Source organism: Eucalyptus grandis, chromosome 7 (assembly GCF_016545825.1).
Source record: "Eucalyptus grandis isolate ANBG69807.140 chromosome 7, ASM1654582v1, whole genome shotgun sequence".
Taxonomy (NCBI): Eukaryota; Viridiplantae; Streptophyta; class Magnoliopsida; order Myrtales; family Myrtaceae; genus Eucalyptus; species Eucalyptus grandis.
Genome location: NC_052618.1, coordinates 16,051,721 through 16,074,958, shown reverse-complemented (window position 1 = coordinate 16,074,958; position 23,238 = coordinate 16,051,721).

The window sequence follows — 23,238 nt, the reverse complement described above, 5'->3', positions numbered from 1 at the left end:
GGAAGATAGACTTGATAGTCCTAGCCATGTATGACTTTGACTTGATTATTGGCATGAACTAGCTCACCAAGCAACGAGCTAGGGTAGATTGTTATCGCAAAGCAATTCAGTTTTACTTGTTAGAGGGTGAAAGTTTCAAGTTTATTGGGAGTCGAGGAGAACCCTCGATTTCCCTAATCTCGTCACTAGAGGCACCCCATTGTTAGATGAGGGTTGTCAAGGTTACCTAGCGACTGTTGTGGATACAATAATTGAGGAGCTGAAAATAGAAGACATCGCAATGGTTCAAGAGTTTCCATATGTATTCTTGAAAGAATTGCCAAGTCTGCCACCAGAAAGAGAAATAAATTTTGTGATTGAGTTAGCCCCCGGAACAGAGCCAATCTCTAAGGCTCCTTACTGGATGACCTTGTCAGAATTGAAAGAATTGAAAGTGCAGATGTAAGAATTATTGGATAAGGGATTCATATGTTCCAGTGCATCAGCTTAGGGAGCACTAGTTTTGTTCATAAAAAGAAAGCTGGTTCATTGCGTTTGTGCATCGACTATTGCCAACTCAATCAAGTAACGATCAAGAACAAGTATCTACTCCCGAGGATTAATGGCTTGTTTGATCAACTACAAAGAGCGTTGATATTTTTAAAGATCGACCTGAGGACAGGATATCATTAGCAGAGGATCAAGAAGGATGACATTCCAAAGTCAGCATTTCGAACTTGATACGGTCATTATGAATTCAGAGTGATGCCATTCGGATTGACGAATGCTCCAACTACTTTCATGGATATGATGAACCGAATTTTCAAGGAATACCTAGATCAGTTTGTGATCATGTTCATCGACGATATCTTGGTGTACTCGAGAAGTCTAAAGGAGCATGAAGGGTATTTGAGATTGGTACTGTAGACTCTAAGGACTCATGAGCTGTAAGCCAAGTTCAATAAGTGCGAGTTTTAGCTGACTCGTGTTGCTTTCCTAGGTCACGTGATTTCAAGAGAAGGAATCTCCGTGGACCCATCTAAGATAGAAGCAATGATTAGTTGGCTGAGACCGATAATAGTGACGGAGATCCGAATTTTTCTGGGTTTAGCAAGATATTACAGAAGGTTAATAGAAGGGTTTTCAACGTTGGCATTGCCTTTGACTCGACTCTTGAAGAATGAAGAAAAAATTGTGTAGACAGATAAGTGTGAACGTAGTTTCTAAGAGTTTAAGGAAAAGCTAACTACTGCACCTGTGCTGACCATACCATCTGGTCCTAGAGGATACGAGCTCTACAGTAATGCATCATTCAGAGGACTGGGTTGTGTGTTGATGCGGCTGTTGGAGAAATCTTCGTGAAGTGTTTTGAAGTTGACAAAACGTTTCCATCAGTCTAGTATGAAGGTCGCAGGACTCGTTGGTTAAAGTCTCGAAGACTTCCTGACAGCCGAGACTCAAGACTCAAAGTCTATCCTCATTGTGATCTCTAATCCGTTGAAGAAAGGTTATCCAGTTGGATGTTTTGTTCAGATTTAATCTTATCATCCGGAGAAGATCTCGTGGTTGGAGAAGACATATAAGAATCCTTTGGTTGATCAAGATTGATTCAATGACTGAAGATTCGATGATTATCTAAATATTATTGGAAGGTTCTACTTATGGAAACCGAGATCCCGATTGTATGGGCGAACGTGATTGATGGGCTATCAACACGTTCCTTTAATAGCTCGAACAATCTTCCTAATTGATTCCGTCCAACGGGTAGATTGGAGGAATTCCTTTGGTAAGTGCCAACGGGTATGATGGCATAAAGGAGTATATAAGGAAGACGTTCTTAGTTGTTTGAGGTGTGCGCGATAGAAGAATTCCAAACTCAAGCTCCTATTTGTTTAGATAAATCTTTTGAGGAATACTTGTATACAAAAGAGACTCTATATTTGTGAGAGACCTTGAGGAGGTGTGGTAAAACATCTACACTGTGGAATCAAGGCAAAGCTGTGCTGTAACTTCTCTTTTGATCATAGTGAAATCCAGCCGGTGGGCTGTCAGTGCGGAAGAGTGGACGTAGGCTTGGAATAAGCCGAACCACTATAAATCCTGTGTTCAATTTTCTCTTCCTCACTCTCTCTATCGTATTTCATTTTGTTAATTAAGAGAGAATTTACTTTCTATCATATGTTAAGAATCGCTTCCGTATATCAATAAATTGTTTAGGCACCTATTCACCTCCCTCTAGGTACTCATACTAGCAATATCAATTGGTATAAGAGCTCGTGTACTCACTTTGTTTGAAGTGTTTTACTTCAGAGTTAAAGATCCATGGCTAGTATGCTAGCACCAGAGCTGATGGAAGGGCAAAGCAATACCCGCACCACCCTACTTTGATGGAAAGGATTACAACATCCGGAAGAACAAGATGAAAGCTTTCCTACGATCAAAGGATCCTCCGGAATGGGATGTTGTAGAAAAAGGAATTACTCCTACCACCGCATCGCCTCTCGAAAGAGGAAAAGAAATGAAGAAACCAGCGGAATGTCTCGGGAAGAAATAATCAAGAGACAAACACTCGATGCAAAAGCAATTTACTCCTTATATTGTGCTTTATCACCAACTGAATATAATAGAATATCCTCTTGTGATACAAAGAAAAGAAGTTTGGGACAGTGCATATCACCTATGAAGGAACAGACGAGTGAAGGAAACAAGAATCAACATTCTTCTCGGTCAATACGAAGCCTTCGAATGAAACCAGAGAATCAATATCCGACATGTTTAGTCGTTTTACGATATTGTGAATGGTCTTGAAAATCAAGGTCAACCAACTTCGATCCCATGAAGGTAAACAAGCTACTTTGCGTGGACTCTCCCGAGGATTGGAATCACATAAAGACTTCGATAAGAGAAACGCAGAGAATCATGCCACTATCTCTGTCGATGAGCCGATTGGAACTCTTCGATCCTATGAAGTGGAAAGGATCAATGAAGATGAAGATCCAAAAGGTAAGAAATCCATTGCATTAAAATCAAATGATGATTCGATGATACAGATTCGAAGATGATATGGACGATGAGGAGCTTGCTCTCATGATAAGAAGATTCAAAAACTAAATAGAAAAGGAAGAAGGTTCAACTCAAAGAAACAAAGCTTTCAAAGACAGCGACCAAGTCTCGGTGATGATGAGGAACCAAATAAAGATGTAGTCTGCTTTGAATGCAAGAAAAAGGGACACATCGGACCCAATCTGTCCTCTTCTAAAGAAGAAGAGAGGAAAAGCTGAAAAATTTCGAAAAGCTCTCAAAGCCAAACCTGGAGTGATACGAGTGTGAAGAAAGTGATAATGAATATGCCAATCTATGTCTCGATGGCACAATCGGACTCGACTCTAGATCAAACTCAAGATCGACTCGGACAATGAATTTGAGGCAAGTGATTTTAAAATTCCTTCAAAGTTTCTAAATATATTGATGAACTATGCTTTAGTCTTAAGACTTCTCTCAAAAGAATTTCCGAACGAAAAAGAAAACTCGGCTCTAAAACAAAATGAAAATGTTTTAGCGTAAAAGAGTTAAAAGTCTAGACTTGTATGTTTCAATCTTAAAGAAAATGAAGATAATCTTTTAAAGAAAATGCTTTTTTAAAAACAGATTTATCAAATATATCAAAGAAATTTTCTATAGGGTCTGAAAACTTGAGAAAATTCTTTTTTTCAAAGACAAAGACCTTACTTCAATAAGTCCGGTCTAGGTATGACAGAAGAAACAATCCCCTTGATTGATTTTCCTAAAGTAAAAGAAAGAATTAAGAAAAGACTCTCGAGTGAGGTTTACAAAAATCACTTCAAGAAAGTTTTTGTAAACCTGTAGGCGAAATGCTCTCGATGTTCTAAGTGCAACAATCCGGATCACTTTGAAAAAGAGTGTCCTATGGTATGGAAACCTGTTAAGAAAGTATTGGCTAATACTGTTTATCTTACTAATACCAAAGGACCCAAGAAAATTTGGGTACCAAAGAAAGCGTGAGACTTTATTTTAAATGCAGGTCTCCGTCAAGAAACAGGTAAAGTGGTATCTTGGCAGCGGATGCTCAAGACACATGACAGGAGACTCAAATTGCTTTATAAAGATTGCTCAAGTAAATGGTGGAAAAGGTTCATTTGGAGGAAACGGCAAAGGAAGTATTGTGGGATTTGGAACTGTGAAAATTGGAACTCTCACAATAAGTAATGTTTCCTTAGTGGAAGGACTCAATTACAATCTTCTCGCATTAGTCAATTGTGTGATACTGGTTTCAAGATCTTCTTTCAAGAAGGAACATGTTACGGAATCGAAAAAAGACTCTACTCGCCTTTCATGGGTCGAAGACATGGAAATATCTATCTTCTCGGATGTGAAACCAAATGAATCGCAATGCCTTATCTCAATTCAAGACGAAGCAAGCTTATGGCACAAAAGCTTGGTCATGTCAACATGAAGCAATTAGCCAAAATTTCTTCAAAACAGCTTGTTCGAGGACTACCCAGATTGCCATACCAAAAGATCGATTCATGCACTCCATGTATTCTGGGAAAGCAGGTAAGAAATTCTTTTAAGCCAATTAATTATGTCTCTACTAATCATGTACTACGCTTGCTGCATATGGATCTCTTCGGACCAACTAGAACTCAAAGTATTGGGGGTAAGAAGTATTGCCTAGTAATTGTTGATGATTACTCCGTTTACTTGGGTATATTTCCTTGCAAGTAAGTCTGAAACCTTTTCGTATTTTGAAAAATTTGCTAAAATGGTTCAAAATGAAAAAAAGATGTGTTATATCTTGTATAAGAATAGATCATGGAGGTGAATTTGAAAATCAAGATTTTACAAAATTCTGTGATGAATCTGGCTGTAAGCATGTGTTTTCCTCTCCATATACTCCTCAGCAAAATGGAGTTGTGGAAAGAAAGAACAGATCTCTTCAAGAAATGGCTAGAACTCTTTTAATTGAAAGTAAAATTTCTTCTCGATTTTGGGCTGAAGTTGTTTCAACAGCATGCTATATCATCAATAGAGTCTTCTTAAGATCTATTCTTCAGAAAACCCCTTATGAGTTATTTAAAGATAAGAAGCCTATTGTTTCATACTTTTATGTATTCGGGTGCAAATGTTTCATATTGAAAAATGCAAAAGATCGAGTTGGTAAGTTTGAAGAAAGATCGATGAAGGTATCTTCCTTGGATATTCTACTTCAAGCAAAGCCTACAGTCTATAACAAGAAGAGCCAGACTGTGGAGGAGTCAATGAATGTCAAATTTCAAGACTCAACGCAAGATGAATCAAGTCAGACTCATCAAGAAGAGTCTGAACCTGCTACAGACCCTCCAAAGTCTACAACTCAAGAAGCATCTCAGACTCTGGAAAACCAGCTTCAAGATGTTCGTGAAGATCTAAACAAAGAAAGAGATCATCAACCAGACAAATCAACGAGTAACTGGAAGCATAAGTCTAGTCATCCCAAAGATCTTATAATCGGCGAAATTAATGAAGGAATTCGCACCAGATCCAAAAGGCGAGAAGAGTCTAGTCTTTGTGGCACTCGTTTACGAAATTGAACCAAAGAGCATAGAAGAAGCTTTATCGATGAAAGCTGGATTGAAGCTATGCAAGAAGAGCTCGAGACAGTTCAAAGATAAATGATGTCTGGAAATTGACATCCAAACCTAAAGGTAAACCTGTTATTGGAGCTAAATGGGTTTTCGAAACAAGATGAACGAGAAAGGAAAAGTCGTACGAAATAAAGCAAGCACCTCGGGCTTGGTACGACGATTGAGTAAGTTTTTAATTCAAAATGGTTTTGTCAAAGGTAAAGTAGATACGACCTTATTTATCAAGAAGGAAAACAAAAGTTTCTTACTTGTTCAAATATATGTGGATGACATTATTTTCGGATCCTCTAATGAGAATCTGTGCAAGAAATTTTCTAAGTCTATGCAGGATGAATTTGAAATGAGTATGATGGGAGAATTAACATTTTTCGTGGTCTTCAAGTAAAACAATTGGAGGAAGGAACTTTTATTTATCAAGGAAAATATGCTAATGATCTTGTCAAAAGGTTTGGACTGGAAAGTGCAAAAAGGTCGACATTCCAATGTCAAGTTCTTTAAAGATAGACAAAGATGAAGAAGGGAAGAAAGTTGATCAAAAGCCGTACAGGAGCTTTATTGGATCACTTCTTTATCTTACTACCTCTAGACCTGATATTTTGTTGAGTGTTTGCATCTGTGGCTGTTTCAATCGATCCTGGAGAATCTCATCTCGGTGCTGCGAAACGCATCATTAAATACGTCGCTTCATCATCAAGCATCGGTCTTTGGTATCCTAAGAAGGGAGACTTTAATCTTCCGGGATATTCGAGACGCAGATCTGGCCGGTTGCGAGTTGATAGAAAGAGCACTTCAGGAACTTGCCGCTTGCTTGGAAGCAGGATGGTGTCTTGGTTTTCAAGGAAACAAAGCACCTTTGTGTCTCTTTCAACAACGAAGCGCAGTATGTAGCTCTTGGAAGCTGCTGTTCGCAAATTCTATGGATAAAACAATAGCTAAGAGACTTTGAAATTGAAGACTCATGCACGGAGATTAATTGCGACAACACCAGCGCTATCAACCTCACCAAAAATCCAATTCTCCACTCAAGAGCAAAGCATATAGAGATTCGACATCACTTTATAAGAGACCATGTTCAAAATGGAGATGTTTCATTCAATTTGTTGACTCAAAGAATCAATCGGCGGATATATTCACAAAGCCTTTGGAGAAAAATCAATTTGAGTCTATACGGTCCAGACTCAACATTTTGAGGTATGAGGATATCAAAGTCTAAAGACTTTCAGACTCAGGCTTACAAGACTCTATCTACCGTCTTAGCTCGACCTTCGACCGTAAGTCTTTCTCTCTCCAATCTTATCTTGAAAATGTACGATCATCAGATTGTGTTTAAATTGTTGCTATATTTAATTAACATAAATATTGCATCGATTCATTTCCAAAAGGGAAGTTATTTTTGAAATAACTATTTTTATGGATAAAGACAGTTATTTTGAAAAGGCATATTTTTATTTCCTTTGTGACGGTTCGTTTACTCTTCTTTTTAACCGATTGTGCACAGTCGATTTCTCTTCACTTTTCTATTCACTTTTCTCTCAAAAAACCTAGAAAGCATCGATCCTCAATTCCCGTTTGTCTTCTTCGCTCAATCTTCAAAAAAGTTTTCATCTTTTCTGGGAAAGTCAAGCAAGGAATCTTCCAAACACCGAGAAAGATGTCATCTTCACAAAAGTCCTCAAGAATCGCAAAGGGGACCACAGAGAATGAGTGAGGGGCCTACGCACTTCGATCTTGCGAAGATGAAGTTACTCCAGATCAGCAACCGAGCCCACAACATTCTCGCGCGTCGGTCTCCTCCATCTAGTCCTCAAGGCGGTGTTCATCAGCATCAAGAAGAAATCATCGAGGATGCACCAGTAAGAGTTCAAAAAGCCCGCTTTTATTTACAAGCTAGATCGTGCCTTAAAAGGAATTCGTACTCCTTTGAACTATGTTGATGCGTTTCTTAGAGACAAAGGATATATGAACGAATATATCTTTCTGCGAAAAATGGAAAGTTTGGGAATCGCTCGTAAAGGGGTGGCTGAGGAAACCCTTGCGAATATCCCAAGTGATCCTCGTGACTGGGGACCGAATCCTGTAGATGGGAATGACGATGACAATCTGTTCAGTCTATTTCAACCAAAAATGGGTATTGCAGCTGAAATTCAAGGAAAAAGGGGAGATTTGTTCAGATCAAAGGAACAAAAGGATCTGTACTCGAAATTGCTGAAGCGTGGGGTAATAAACCCTAGAAGTGTGGACTTTGATTTTCCGGATGCTTTGTGAAAGTGAACTTGAGGGAAAAGTTCAGTTATCTTCAACTTGAAAAGTTTTGCTTTGACTCAACCGAGGCTTATACTTGAATTGACTGCATATTTCTATTCAAATCTTAGCTTTTGGATGCGAATAGATTCTCCTTCAAAGTGTTAAAGAACAAGACTATGTTGTGGATATGAATATGCCGAGATGTGTTAGAAGTTGAGAGAGGCGGATATCAACCAATCAAAGTTTCCATTCTTGGGCCACACTTGAACTGGTGAAGGACAGGAGAACAGATGAGAAGATCACCTACTCACGGATGAATGCATTCAACATCTTGCTTCACAAGATTGTGATCAATTGCCTTCGGCCGAAATCAACTTCCAAAACTGATGTTTCAAGTTCTGAGGCAAAGTTGATGTATGCAATCCTCTGTGGTAAGAAGTTTTCTCTCCCTCATACTGTTATGTTTCACATGTATAGAGCAGTGATAAGGACAGAGGTCAACTCCTTACCCAAACCTTGTTACGAAGTTATTCAGACATCTGAATATTCAGCCTCCGCAAATCTTTTGTGTTCGATCATGCGATCATATGGTGGTAGGACTGAAAATGGTGACCAAAATGCGCCTGAAGGAACTGAGCAAGGAATTGGAGAAATTCAAGGAGAAGACTCCTACCAAATCTCATCAATTCTCTTCGCCGCTAAGAGAAAAGGGAAAGAGCCCATGGCTGCTTCATCAAAGAAAAGAAGAGCTCTCCTCGTTGAGGATGAAGATGATGACGAAGACATCACCATCTCTCGCAATGGCTTTGAGGAATTTAGGTCGTCTGTTCCACGAAAGAATCGGAACAAAAGACGAAAGAAGCGAGAGGAGAAGGAAGAAGAAGAAAGAGAAGCAGAGCAAGAAGCAGAGAAAGAAAGACTGAAGAAGAAACAAGAGAAGAAGGAGAACCCGAGGAAATCTCTTCTCCACCAGTAGGCATGGAAACGGGGGAGATCAGGAGAAAGGAGTGACGTCTTCATATCCTGATGCAAGTGAAGGAGTCAGTCGCTCGCCTGCAGACCCAGAAGATGTTTATGCATCTCAGTTTCCAGAAGAAGGTCATGAAGTGTCATCACCAAATCTGCAAGACTATGCTGATCTACCATCTTCTGCAGATCGAGCCGAAGCAAGTACTCGGGACCGATAATGGAGCAGATTTTCGCAGAATCATGGATCTTCTCTTGGAGATGAAAGGTCGATTTATGCCTTGGGATGCGAAGTTCAAAGTTTGAAGAATGAAAGTCAAGCTTCTTCCTGTTCATTGAATGATAAGATGCAAGCCCTCTCTATTCGAATCAGGCCAATGCCAAGAGTGAGGAGGTTGTACAATGAAGGAAGACTTTAAAAGGCCGAAAGGCATCGTTCAGTCTATGGAAGATTTCCAGCTTGTCCGCATTCCCAAGACTTCATCTCATCCTTTTTAATGATGACAAAAAGGGGGAGAGATGCATGATTTGATCAAAAACTTTCAATCATTTTATTTTTAACTGTTTGTTGGATTGTGTTGTTGTTTAACTGTTTTTGACAGACTTTGACTTTGTTTTGTGTCTGGATGAGATCTGAACTAGACTTGGACTTGACTGCTTCTATTAACAAGTATTGATATCTTATGGATGGTTTTATTATATACTAGACTAACCTATTTTCTGTGGTTGCAGATTCTAGTGTTAATCTTTTAGCCATTCATCTCTATAAGATATGCATATGTGTTTGAGAAATGTTTTGCGTCAAAGTTATCCAAATCTGCAGGAAGGTTTTGTCACCATCAAAAGGGGGAGATTGTTGGAGAAATCTTCGTGAAGTGTTTTGAAGTTGACAAAACGTTTCCATCCGCCTAGTCTCGAAGGTCGAGCAGACTCGTTGGTTAAAGTCGAAGACTTCCGGACAGCCGAGACTCAAGACTCAAAGTCTATCCTCATTGACATCTCTAATCCGTTGAAGAAAGGTTATCCAGAATTGGATGTTTTGTTCAGATTTAATCTTATCATCTGGAGAAGATCTCGTGGTTGGAGAAGACATATAAGAATCCTTTGATTGATCAAGATTGATTCAATGACTGAAGATTCGATGATTATCTAAATATTATTGGAAGGTTCTACTTATGGAAACCGAGATCCTGATTGTATGGGCGAACAGGATTGATGGGCTATCAACACGTTCCTTTAATAGCTCGAACAATCTTCCTAATTGATTCCATCCAACGGGTAGATTGGAGGAATTCCTTTGGTAAGTGCCAACGGGTATGATGGCATAAAGGAGTATATAAGGAAGACGTTCTTAGTTGTTCGAGGTGTGCGCGATAGAAGAATTCCAAAGTCTCGAAGCTCCTATTTGTTTAGATAAATCTTTTGAGCGAATACTTGTATACAAAAGAGACTCTATATTTGTGAGAGACCTTGAGGAGGTGTGGTAAAACATCTACACTGTGGAATCAAGGCAAAGCTGTGCTGTAACTTCTCTTTCGATCATAGTGAAATCCAGCCGGTGGGCTGTCAGTGCGGAAGAGTGGACGTAGGCTTGGAATAAGCCGAACCACTATAAATCCTGTGTTCAATTTTCTCTTCCTCACTCTCTCTATCGTGTTTCATTTTGTTAATTAAGAGAGAATTTACTTTCTATCATATGTTAAGAATCGCTTCCGTATATCGATAAATTGTTTAGGCACCTATTCACCCCCCTCTAGGTACTCATACTAGCAATATCAGCAGCATGGCAGAGTTGTTGCATACGTGTCTCGTCAGTTGAGACCTTATGAATTAAATTACCCGACGCATGACTTAGAACTCGTAGCAATCATTTTCGCTTTGAAGATCTTGAGACATTATGTGTGTGGAGAAAGATTTCATATCTTCACTGATCATCAAAGTCTCAAGTATTTATTCTCTTAGAAAGAGTTGAATATGAGACAACGTCGCTGGATGGAACTCCTGAAGGACTATGATTGTGATATCTTGTATCACCCCGGAAAAGCAAGTAAGGTCATAGATGCACTAAGTTGAAAGTCCTCAATTGCATAGATGGTACTCAGAGAATGGACTTTGATTGAGAAGACTAGAGATTTGATTTTCAAATTTGAGGTAAACCACATTTCAAATCTTATGGCCACCCTCAGAATTGAGCCGAATATTTAGATCAGAATCAAAGCACTTCAACCAACAAATCGAGATGTTTAAAAGATCCTACAAGAGGATATTGATAAGAGAAAAGCTGACTTTCAGATTTCTGATGATGTAACACTGGGGTTTCGAGGACGATTGTATCTACTTGACGATGTAGAGCTTAAGGAAGATATCTTATCAGAAGCTCATTGTAGCAGTTACAGCATCCATCCTAACAGTACAAAGATGTATCATAATCCGCGTCAACACTATTGGTGGTCTGGTATGAATGCGGATATCGTCAAGCATGTTGCCAAGTGTCTGACATGTCAGCAAGTGAAGGCTCAGCACTGTAAGCCGGGAGGATTTTTGCAACCTCTCAAGATCTCAAAATGGAAATGAGAACATATCACAATGGATTTTGTGACAGGCATATCGAGGAGTCAGAAAGGAAATGACTATTTGGGTAATGATCGACAGACTGATAAAGTCGGCTCACTTCATTGTAGTACGAAAAGACATTGATTTGGATAGGCACGCACAACTGTACATGCATCAGATAGTTCATCTACATGAAGTGCTGGTGACAATTATATCAAACCGAGACCCGAGATTTACAGTTGCATTTTGGAAAAGTATGCATAGTACATTAGGTACGAAGCTACAGTACAATACGACATATCATCCTTAGATGGATGGCTAGTCTGATAAGACAATTCAAACCCTTGAAGATATGTAGCGAACTTGTGTACTAGAATTTAAACGAAGTTAGGAAGAATAGCTTCATCTTGTGGAATTTGCCTACAATAATAATTATCAATAGAGCATTCAGATAGCTCCTTTTGAAGCGTTGTATGGCATACCATGCAGAACACTAGTTTGTTGAGATGAAGTCGAGGAATGGAAAATTACAGGCCCAGAGTTGGTTTAGCAGTCAGTGGATGCAGTTGCCATTATCAGAAACAAATTAAAGACCGCTTAGAGCCGCCAAAAAAGCTATGCAGATAAGTGTCGAAGGCCATTGGAATTCTAAGTTGGTGATCACGTCATTCTGAAGGTGTCATCAATGAAAGGTACTTCGCGCTTTGGCAAGAAAGGAAAACTGAGTCTGAGGTATGTAGGTCCATTTGAGATTCTAGAAAAAATCGAGATCCTAGCATATCGTCTTGCATTATCGCCAAGACTGGCACAAGTGCATGACGTTTTTCACGTGTCAATGTTAAGAAAGTATGAGCCTGACCCAACCCACGTACTCAATTTTGAAGAATTGGACGTGGACGACAGAGTGTCGTACGTTGAAAGCTCGATTCAGATAGTGGATTGCAAGGAACAGGTCCTACGCACCATGACCATCCCGTTGGTCAAAGTGGTCTGGCAACACCACGATACAGAATGAGCAACTTGGGAAAGCGAGGAGTCAATGAGAAGATTGTATATGACATCCTGAAATTCGACCCCATTTCGATAAAATGAAATGTGCATATCGTCGGCGTGCCTAAGGTCCTTTTTCTCTGAGCTGATCACTCACGACTTAACTAACCTATTGGGTGAAGCCGTTAAAGGATATATCTGCGTAAAATCCCTAAAAGCTACATAATTTGTTGGATTGGACTAAAATCACGTCCGGTCGATTTTAATCATGGAATTTGATTTGGTTTCGAAAATCGAATATTCGAGCGTGTCACAATTCATTTTTAGCACCTCGTCTCATCATCCGTCAAATTATCGATGAGTCTGAAATTTCAATAAAGAAATTATCGGAAAAAATCGAAGACCGGAAAATAGAAAGGAAATGGAAAGAGAAAAGGAAATTTAGAATAGAATTATTCTTTTTCTTTCTTTTTTCTCTCTCTCCCTTTTCTCTCTCTTCTTTTTCCGTCTCTCTCTTTTCTCTCTCCTTCCCCCTCGTGCGATTCTTTCCCCCACCAACCGGATGCCCGCTGTCTTCCACTTTTCTTTTCTCTCTTTGACCATTCAAACTTCTTCCTTCTCTCTCTTCTCCCCCACTCCCCCACGTGACCGAACGCCCCCTCATTCCTTTCTTCTTCGTGCGATCGGTGATCAAAGCGAAGCCAAAGATGAAGCGGAGACGGCGACCAACCGCCGTCGTCGCCCCTGCATCGCCGCAGCTCACCGCAGCTCGCCGCCGGGCCGCCACCCGCACCACTCGCGCGACGCCGCGCGTCCAACCACCCACCTCTCTCGCCCAAGCGTCCTCCCCTGTGCAAATCCGCCTCTGCGCAGCCTCGTTCCGCCCTTGTCCGACCACCTCCGGCCGCCGTTCGACCCCGCCGGACCTCCCCGGCGTCCCCATCACCTTCCGCCGGCCTCCCCTCGTTGTCTTGGCCACCGGAGTAGCTCTGGCTAGCCCAAGTCCGCAACCCACGAGTGGGTATCCAGCGACTTCGGACTCGCTTTTGGGCCATTTTCGGGCCCCAGATCCGTGAGCTGCTTTGGGAAGAAACAACCTTCGTGTCGTCCCCGTCGGATTGGTTCGTTTTGCGCTAAAATCCAGTGAGTAATCTCACTAATCCTTACTTAGTGGACTAATTGCGCATAAGGGTTGTTTAGTTTTAATTAATTAGGTTTAGGTGGTTAGATTAATATGGATTAGTGTTTATTAGTCAATTGTGATGCGAATTAGATAAATTGAATGTGTATTTAGCAAGTAGACATGATCTACTATTTATTGAAGGTAGCTCGGGAATTTTCAGACCCTAATCGGGCTTCAATTTGATGATTCGGGCCTAAGTGGAATTTTTGGCATTTAATTATTATTTTTGGAATTAAATTAATTAATTATTTATTTTTCAAAAATTCAACTGGGATAGTTAATGACCGGAATATTATATTGATGATCGTGGTGAAGTTCGTTTATTTAATTGGGCTTTATTTTGAGCTAAATTGAATTTTTAATATTAATTATTTAATTTTCGAAATTAATTATTTAATTATTTAATTTTCGAAAATTCAACCGGGATGGCTAATGACCGGAATATTATGCTGATGATAATGGGGAAGTCCGTTTATTTAATCGGGCTTTATTTTGAGCTAAATTGACTTTTTAATATTTATTAATTAATTTTCGAAATTAATTAATTATTTATTTATTTTTCGGAAATTAAGGCTAAGATAGCCAGCGACAGAAATTTCTTGTTGATTGTCGTAGTACAGTCTGTTTATTTAATTGAGCTTGATTTTGTGCTAAATCAATTTATGAGCGATTTTAGAATTTATTCATAAATGATTGGATTTTGGTTATTAATTGGAAAATAACCGGGTGTCGGTTTACAGCACCAAAAGTGTTTTGGTGGGCTATAGAGAATGGTGGGAATTATGAAAAAGGAAATTATAATATGTTGGCTAAGGCCGATCGTGTACCCACACACGACTATTTTATCGGGTATGATAAAAATAATGAGAATATTGGACGATGGAGATGGTATACTATATCGGCCTTCGGGCAATATGTCAGCTTTGGGTGAACAGTATATCGGTATACTATATCGGCCTACGGGCGATATGTCAACTTTAGGTGAGTAGTATACCTTATTATCAGCTTTGGGCGAGCAATATATTATCAGCTTTGGGTGAGCATATGGTATACTATATCGGCCTTTGGGCGATATGCCAGCTTTGGGTGAGCAGTATACCTTATTATCGGCTTTGGGCGAGGTATGCTATCTATTTATCAACTTTGGGTGAGTAATCCTGATTTGATAGGACTTTATAGATAGTATTGAATATGCCGACTGAGCATGGGTCGTGATGTCATGTAATTGATTAGATTGATTGATCATTGCTTTGATATGATGCTGTGAATTGATTGATTGGATGGAAATGATCGTGAGTGGTCTTGTTGGCGTGTAATCGACTAGGTCGATTTGATCGATGCTTCGATTTGTGATGTGATTACTTGGGTGTTTATTTGATTTGTACTAACATGCAGGTGGGATCTGAGGTCAAGGTAAGTCCTCTAACTCGTGCTGTGTTTAGGCAACCATGTGGTGTATTGGTTCCCTAATTGAGTCTTAGTGGGGTAGAACTCGCTGAGACGTAGTCTTATCCCGGTTTGGGGAAAACATTTCAAGACCCCGCTGAGGAGCTGAGGAGGAAGAGTCTGAGAAGGAGAACTTAGAGGTGAAACTTGAGGAGAAGTATTTTTGGAAGAAGAAGATAATCCCGAGAGGGATCTTGAGTACGATCTAGATGGACTAAAATTGCATCTTCTTTTATGGACTCCATTTTGATGTGAATAGAGTAAAGTAAAAAGTTTGTGAATAGTTGTGAAGTACTTTGGTTTATGTCATGTATAAAGGTTTGGTTGTGGATTTCAATATGAAAGATATGGCCTACTTTTCTATCCCATTGGTTTATTGTCTGGGGATTTATAATTGCTTCCACATGTGCTTAATAAATGAAAGGGTTAGCGATACACAGTCCTAGGATATCGCATTTTAAAATCGACCAAGCAGAAGGATGTGTGCGTGCCCGAGGATCGGGGCATGACATTGTACCCCCACTTTTTTGTTAAAGATTATAATATGTTTAAATTTCAAGGACGAAATTTTTATAAGAGGGGAAGAGTTGTGATGGTCTGAATTTTTAGAATTTGTTTTAGATTTTGGGTATTTCGTCGACACGCCGATAGTGTTATTCTCTAAGCTGATCACTTACTAGTTAACTGGACTATCTAGGGAAACAATTAAGGAATCTAAATGCAATAGACTTGAAAATTCAACTAGGAATTGACTGCTCGATCGTGTTGGTCTGCTAAGGTCATTACGACACTGTCAAGATTAATCAAAGATCAGAGATAGGTCGATTCCACTGAGATATGTGATCAAAGTGTGGGTGATTCCACTTGATTGCAAAATCCTCATCGATCGGCACTAAATTAATTTTCTGACTTTTTGGGTACACTATGTCTGTAATTGAAACCTTGAGATTTTCATGACAACCAAGAGTCGCCAATGTGTTGGAGATGTACATTATGACTCGAGATAAATCGATCACGGGTCAATTGCACGAAAAATTCCTAAAAATTACTCAGTAGACTAGGTCACGCTAAAAGCTCGCCGAATTGAAAATAATCGCGAATTTGGACCCGATTTCAGAAATTGAAAGTTTTGTGGTGTCATGAGCTATTTTAGGAACGTTGACTCATCCTTCGAAAAATTTTCGAAGATTTCGAGATTTTTATGGAAAATCGTTTCGGGTGTTTCGGAAAATGAACGAAAATTCGGATTGGCTGAATTGAAGAGATTTTCGACTTGCAAATTGAGCTACATGAAAAAGGGGACTTGTAGAAATTATCTGGGTTTTTTCTTCATTAAAATTGGACATCGAATTTGGGAATTTGTTAAAGAAATTGAAGACTAAAATGTGAAATTCGGAATTATGCTTGGACAGCAATTTTTTTTTTTTTTTTTTTGCTTCATTTTGGATTAGTTTGTGGAATTTAAATTGGTAGAAAATAATAGGGGACACGGGAGTAAATGGAATGGCTAAGGTTTGTCAAAATTCAAAAGACTTTTTATAGTTGTTCATCTTGAATTATTTAACTATTTAATTATTTATTTAAAAAATCAAATTTTAAAATTTTAAAATTTTTTAATTTTATTTTTATTTTTTACTTTCTTTATTTTTGTTTTTATTTTCTTTCTTTCTTCTTCGCCAATCGTTGGGCCTCAATAGCAGGCCACAAGTGCAGCCGCAAGGCTATCCTCGAAGAAGGCTTGAGCTTGGCAAGACTAGCGAGTTCAACCTCGCTACGGCAAGCTAGAGCTCTACCTTGCTCGAGGTCGCTAGTTCCGCCCTTGTCGGGCCTCGGTGATGGTGCCAAAGTGGCCTGTTGTGGTTATCGTCGAGGCTTGGCAACGGTGAAGGAGGAGGAAGAAAAGAGAAAGAAAAAATAAAAACATATTTAAAATGATTTTTTCATGAGATTGAAATAATTTTTCAAATGAGATCCAAATATTAAAAACAGCTTTATCACATATCACCAATTAAAGGAAAATCAACCATTTTCCTGAAAAGTAAATTTTGAAAAGTGTTCATTTTTCATGAAATTTTCTCCCAAACAAACACACTCTTAGTTTGAATTATATTAGTTAAGCAATATGTTAATTGAGATTGGGGTTCGTTGTCTAAACTTATCAAAAGTCAAAAATAACATTTTAACTTTCCAGTCAAATCAAAAATAAAAATATTCAAATTTTAAAAGATTATGCAAAAATCATATATGAATATTCGTTTTAATAATTATCTATTATTTCTTAATTGCGTACAAACTATTTTAAGTAGAGTCATTTGTATAAGCCAAAGGCATCAATCCACGTGGCTTGTAAGTATTTCATGGGCTTCCAAGTAATTGAAAATGTACTCCTTCGTTATAACCAACCAAAAAATTATCGGTCTTTTTTGACTGTCATTGCACACTAATAAGCATGACTTGACTTAAAATCTAATATTCATTTGTCTATATATTTACAAATTTTCACTTTCTAATTACATTGGCGTGCAAAAAGTTTCTTCACAAGGAAAGTCAATATACTAACATGTATTCAAGATATAATTTTGACAAGTGGATTTTCTTAAATAATGGATATTTTTCTTTTATGGCTGCAAGTATGAAAAATGTCATACGTTAATGATGTTGGTAATTGAAACCCTACGTATATTCTTTTGCAATAAAGATGTTTTAACTTTTTTTTACATTAAACAAAAAAAATTATATTGTTGTTCCAATAAGTGTCTTTTCATTTTTATTTTTTTTTGTTTAGATTGACTCATAATTTTTTCTAATTTAAAAAATCCCACTTAGCCGGCTAAAACATATGTATTCACCATCACCCATAAAATATATTCAAATTCATAAGTATCTATGAGTCAATTCGGTCAGATACAATGTGACGCCCAAATTCTTCGTTTCATTTCTCGTTAGTTACATTAAGCATATTAGACACTAAGGTCATTTCTTAGGTTTAAAAAAAAATAATAGTCATAATATATATGTGATATATATATATATATATATATATATATATATATATAGACAGACAGAGAGATGGGTATGTTTTCTGGTTGTGACGTTCCTTTGCTCCGACCATTTTGGGGGGGGGGGATAAAATAAAGAGAAACAATTTGCTCTTCCCCCACGTGGTCACCAGGTGGAGTGCAAAAGCGGGGGGTGGCTGCACCTTCATTTTATTCTTCTTTTCTCCCTTCTTACAAAACAAAAATATTGAGCTTCAGTAGCCCTGTTCCTCACGAACGCAGCTGCCCTTCCTTTTGAACAACGCTCACTGCTTTCTTCCTCTATTTCTTTTCCTGCGCCCGAAATCCGAACCAATCCCTGCCATGGTAGCCCTATGCCTCTGTTCAGCAGCAGAGTCGCCACTGCCCCATCCCATTCGGAGCTCCCGCCACCGGTCACGAAGACCCAACTTGCCCAACAGCTTCTTCCCTCTTCTGCCGGTGAAAGATCCAGGCAAGTGGGGCAGTGATTAAGGTTCTGGGTTCGTGTAATGATTGTGCCTAGCTGTGCACGTGAAAATCGGGGTAAAGTTTGGGGTTGGATGCGAAAATTTGGGAACTAAAGCTCTGTTCGGAGCTGGGATGTGGTTGCTTTGTTGATGGAGCCACGGTGGCGAGAGGCCATGGGTTTGCTATGTGGGCCATCCAGTTGATTGTGGGGAAGGGAGTTGCAACATATTTTGGGTCGTTTCGCTGTGCGGGTCGGCAAGAACGCGACATTGAAGGGGGCCGCGAGCTCGGCTCGCCCCTCCATCTTCTTTATTTCCCATATGCATGATGAAGTGCGGTTTTTATCATGCTATAGTTAACTTAGATGCTGTATAAGAGTGCCGAGATACTACAAAAATGTTTGGTAGAGAAACTAACGGTTTAGTTGAGCTAAAGATGGAGAAAAACGGTGCAATACTTTCTGTTTTAGAGAATTAGAGATGGAAAACCTTTTGTTTTGTGTCACCTTAAATTATGATGATGTAGATAAGGAAAAGAACAAGTTTACTTGAGAGAACATCCATTGGATTAGGTTCAACATCTAGTTATAGTAAGATTGATGAGAAAATGTGTTGGCAAGAGTGTTTACTTTGAACTAGTAAGCTGTACTTTAGAAAACAGCAAAACCTTCGATGATTCTACGAATTTTCTGAAATTTTCTAGAAAGAACTGGACCTTAAAATCTCATAAAAGTTTTAGAACACATCTTTAAGAATAACATATCAAAATTTTAGAACAAACGGATAAGGTTCGGGTGGTGAAACGATATTTCTTCTGTAGGTACTAAATCTGGAAGTTACTGCAGAATTTTAGAAAGATGACAGCAAATTACTGCTCTTTATACGTTGAGATATAGACTTAGGTTTCTTCATGGAAAATGTTAATCTATGTCTCTTCTATAACATACTAAAATTTCATAACATTCCGATAAGGTTAGATATACTTTCTGTGTCTGTGATCAAAACTACTCATTTTAGTCCATAGACTCCTTTGATCCGAGAATCTGCAATAGTTGTTGTGTCTATTGTACTTGATTCTCATGACACATGGAGTAGTGTCTCAGTAGCCTTTACCTAGTTCTGTCCACGTCAGTAGTTTTTAAGTTTTTTCCAGGCAAATGTTGGACTCTCACTGTGTCACCTTTGATGAGAGTTCCTATATACCTTGAAGTATCTAATAATGTATGTTTAGACCTATTTGTGATTGTTCACATATTGAAATTGTTGGTGTTGTAACAAGGCGGAATTGTGAATGTGTCGTTGGCTAAAGAGCCAAGGTGAGACCCCGGGAGTCAGGATGCCTGGAGAGGGGTGACGAGGAGTGATGGTATTTTCTCCAGAGGTCTGAGAAGGGTTGAATAACTTCTCAGGAGATCTCGTGATGCCAAGTTGGGTGCGAGGGGTATAGGGTGGAGAGTCATCTCCCCCTAGGTGATCATGGACCTCGTGATGCCAAGTTGAGTGCAAGGGGTTCAAGGCGGAGTGTCATCTTCCCATGGGTGATTGTTACAGCTAGATTTCTGTGGATTCAGCAAATTGACAGCTTATTTACCTATTTGTCGTGCTATTGGCCAAATCCAAGTTAAGACTAACCTCCCACTTGCTGAGTTTTTATTTTAAAAACTCATACTTATTTATTGTGTCTTTTCTTCAGATTAGAAGGTGACCGAGGAGTGCTCGACGTGTGGGAGAGTTTTGTTTTTGTCATTCTATGTACATACTCGACAGGAGGCGGGATATTTAGTGTTTGTGGCTCCTAGTGTTTTTGTAAAAATCCCCCTCCTTAGCCTCATCTCCTAATGTATATGGAAACAAAGTTTTTGATAAATATAGTCAAGTGTAGTTTAGTTTCTTATGATCCGGCTTGACTGCAATTTATTTTATAATTCCTGAAATTCAAGCAAGTCATGTCAAACAATGTGAGATCCATGGGGTTACATACAAGATACAAGATGTTCACACTACATACCATCCTTGCTTTCATGCTCAAATGTTTGTTCGAGAACTTTGGAACCCACCTTGTGGATAACATTGCCAAAAAAAAAAAAAAAATTCAGTAAATTATACCAAAGTCATAAATAAGGTTATTTTATCCTAAACCATTTCATTCTATAAGTTTGAAAAATTTACCACATGCAACTTTTACTGTCTATCCATACTAATCATTTAGATATGATACTAGAGGAGAAAAAGTTCGTCAAATTACTTGAATCAAAACGGGAGTCAATTTCACAGATAATTATTCGAAAATGAATAATTTTCAAAAAAATTAATAATTGATTATATCGGTTTGTCAAATTAGTCAAAATGTTTTCATTATTAAAAGCAATCTACATCTAGACATTTTCATTAATAATGAAAATATTTTTTGTTCATTTATTTTTATAATCAATAGAAGCTATCATAGTTTTCTCAACTGTGGATTTATAACAAAATAAACGCAATCATAGACTTTGTAATCAAGTTGTTGAACTTTGATTCTTATTGTCAATGCTAAACTTTTTTATTTATTCATAGTCGATGGCACTTTTAACGGGAATTGACCAACTTCTCAGTCAAATGCTAACTTAAGACACATAACCTTTGGATGTACCATCATTAGCTTTTTCAACAATCTTTCTATTACATTGGAAAGATCAATCGTTGTTAAAACACTCTTAGAACGGGTTGCTATTAGTATTAAGATTTGATTTACCTGGGTGCCAGGTTGCTGGGGTTGGGTGGCTGGGGCTGACCAGGCATCCACTTGGCCAACATGGAGAAGCGCGACAAGGCATTTACGGTGGTGCTTCGAAGTGAGACTACGGTGGCGAATTTCGACTTCGAAGAGGAGAGGTTGGATGGGAAGGAGGTAATGGAGATGCCACAGCTCATCAGCGCTTTGGCGGCCATTCTGAAAATGGAGGGATTGAGAAATTCTCTCAGAATGGGGAGGGAAGGGGGGAGAGAGAGGGACAGAGTGAAGTGGAAGTGAGAATTTGCACTATTTGTAGCAGATAAAAAGTGAAACACGTAGATATTGGTCATTATGAATAGGTTGTCATTGGCTCATTACCCATGGCTATGGCAATGGAATTGGGCTACGTGTCTTTGGTCAATCTCATGCATGAAGAAGACTATTAGAATATTTAATTTATTAAATAATTTCTTCATCTAACAATTTAAACTTGTAAAACATTTGACAGAAGTATCACAAAATTTTACAATTGCCCCATGTCACCACATCATCCTTTACCTTTAGGATTTATGGAACTCCAATCAAAGTGCATCCATTCGGAAGAAGTAAAATAAAATTTTTACGTTAGATGACCAACAAAAAGCCCAATGAATTCATTTGAGAATATGCTAGAATTCAATTATCATTAATGAAATCCACTGATTCTAGATAGAGCTAAGACGCATTTAGTTAATCACACTACACGGGAATAATGCAATGTCAAAAGTATACCACAATTTTCTGTCCTAGGCCTACAGGGAAATGAACAAGCTCAAGATTTTACTCTTTCCTTCTCTTTATAGTCAACGTGCATTCCGAAATTAGGGTTTGTGAAAAAGCTGCATCAGATGGTACAGTACCCCAAAATAGCTATCGATCGGTCGATAGGACGAACGACATCTAACCTAAAAAGGAAAAGACAGGGCGAATAATAAAAGTCGTGAGCCCCATCTAAAATTTTGGATTATTGAAAAAAATCACGTGAATTGCAATTTCCATGGGGTAAGTCTTTTTTTTTTTCTTTTTGTGGAGAAAATATTGTGGACAAAATATCCGTCACGTCTTTTTTAATATAGACCATTTACTTATCGCCACATGTCCAAGTTGGGCTCACTTTCAGATTTCTTCTCTCCTCCGTTATCCCCTCTCTCTTCCATTTCATTTCTTCTCCTCCCTTATACTCCTCACCATGCATGGAGCTGTCCAAATTTGACGCAGAATCCACTTCCTGCCACTTTAGATCTAGCCACGACCGGCTCATCCATGGCCGTGACTGCGAAGTCAAGATCCAGGCCATTGGAAGCCACAGTAGGCAGCTACTGCGAGCTTAAAAATCAATAGGAAAAATAGAGGAACCAGATCTGAGCCCACCGCAACCTCATCCTAGAGACCACCGTCGAGCCGTAGCCACCGCACCCACTGGCGACCACCTTCCCTCTGCCTTCCAGATCTGAAGTCTCTTTTCCAAGTGACCATCTGGCTAGGAGGGAGTCTATGGCCTTCAAAGAAGAAAATGGACTTGGTGAGAGCATCTCTGTAGTTGTAGCGAAGCAAGGATGGTGGTGCTTCAATGGGAACTGGCATTGCAGAGAAACAGAAGCAGAGTGAAAGTGTATTTTCAACTTGGCAAATCTGTTAGAACTGATATGACGATCAGTGAATGGTCTAATTTAAATATGACGTGGCAACTAAGTTAAACGTGTTCCAATAAACTATTTTCAACTTTTCAGCAGAATCAACAAATACACTTGTTCTTTTATTGTCGTTGCTCTTTGAGCACAACAAATACACACGTAGACGTTGCAAAAATTAGGCACAAACATAGAACACAACTGCAAATATCATAGATGTAATGAATTTTGCGGTTGAAGATAACCCCCAATAGAAAATGGGTTCACTCAATTTACCATTATATTGTCTGCCGAGAATGGACTTATTGGGTTGGGATTGAGGGCATCATATAACTCCTCCAAATCCAATTTTATGGCTG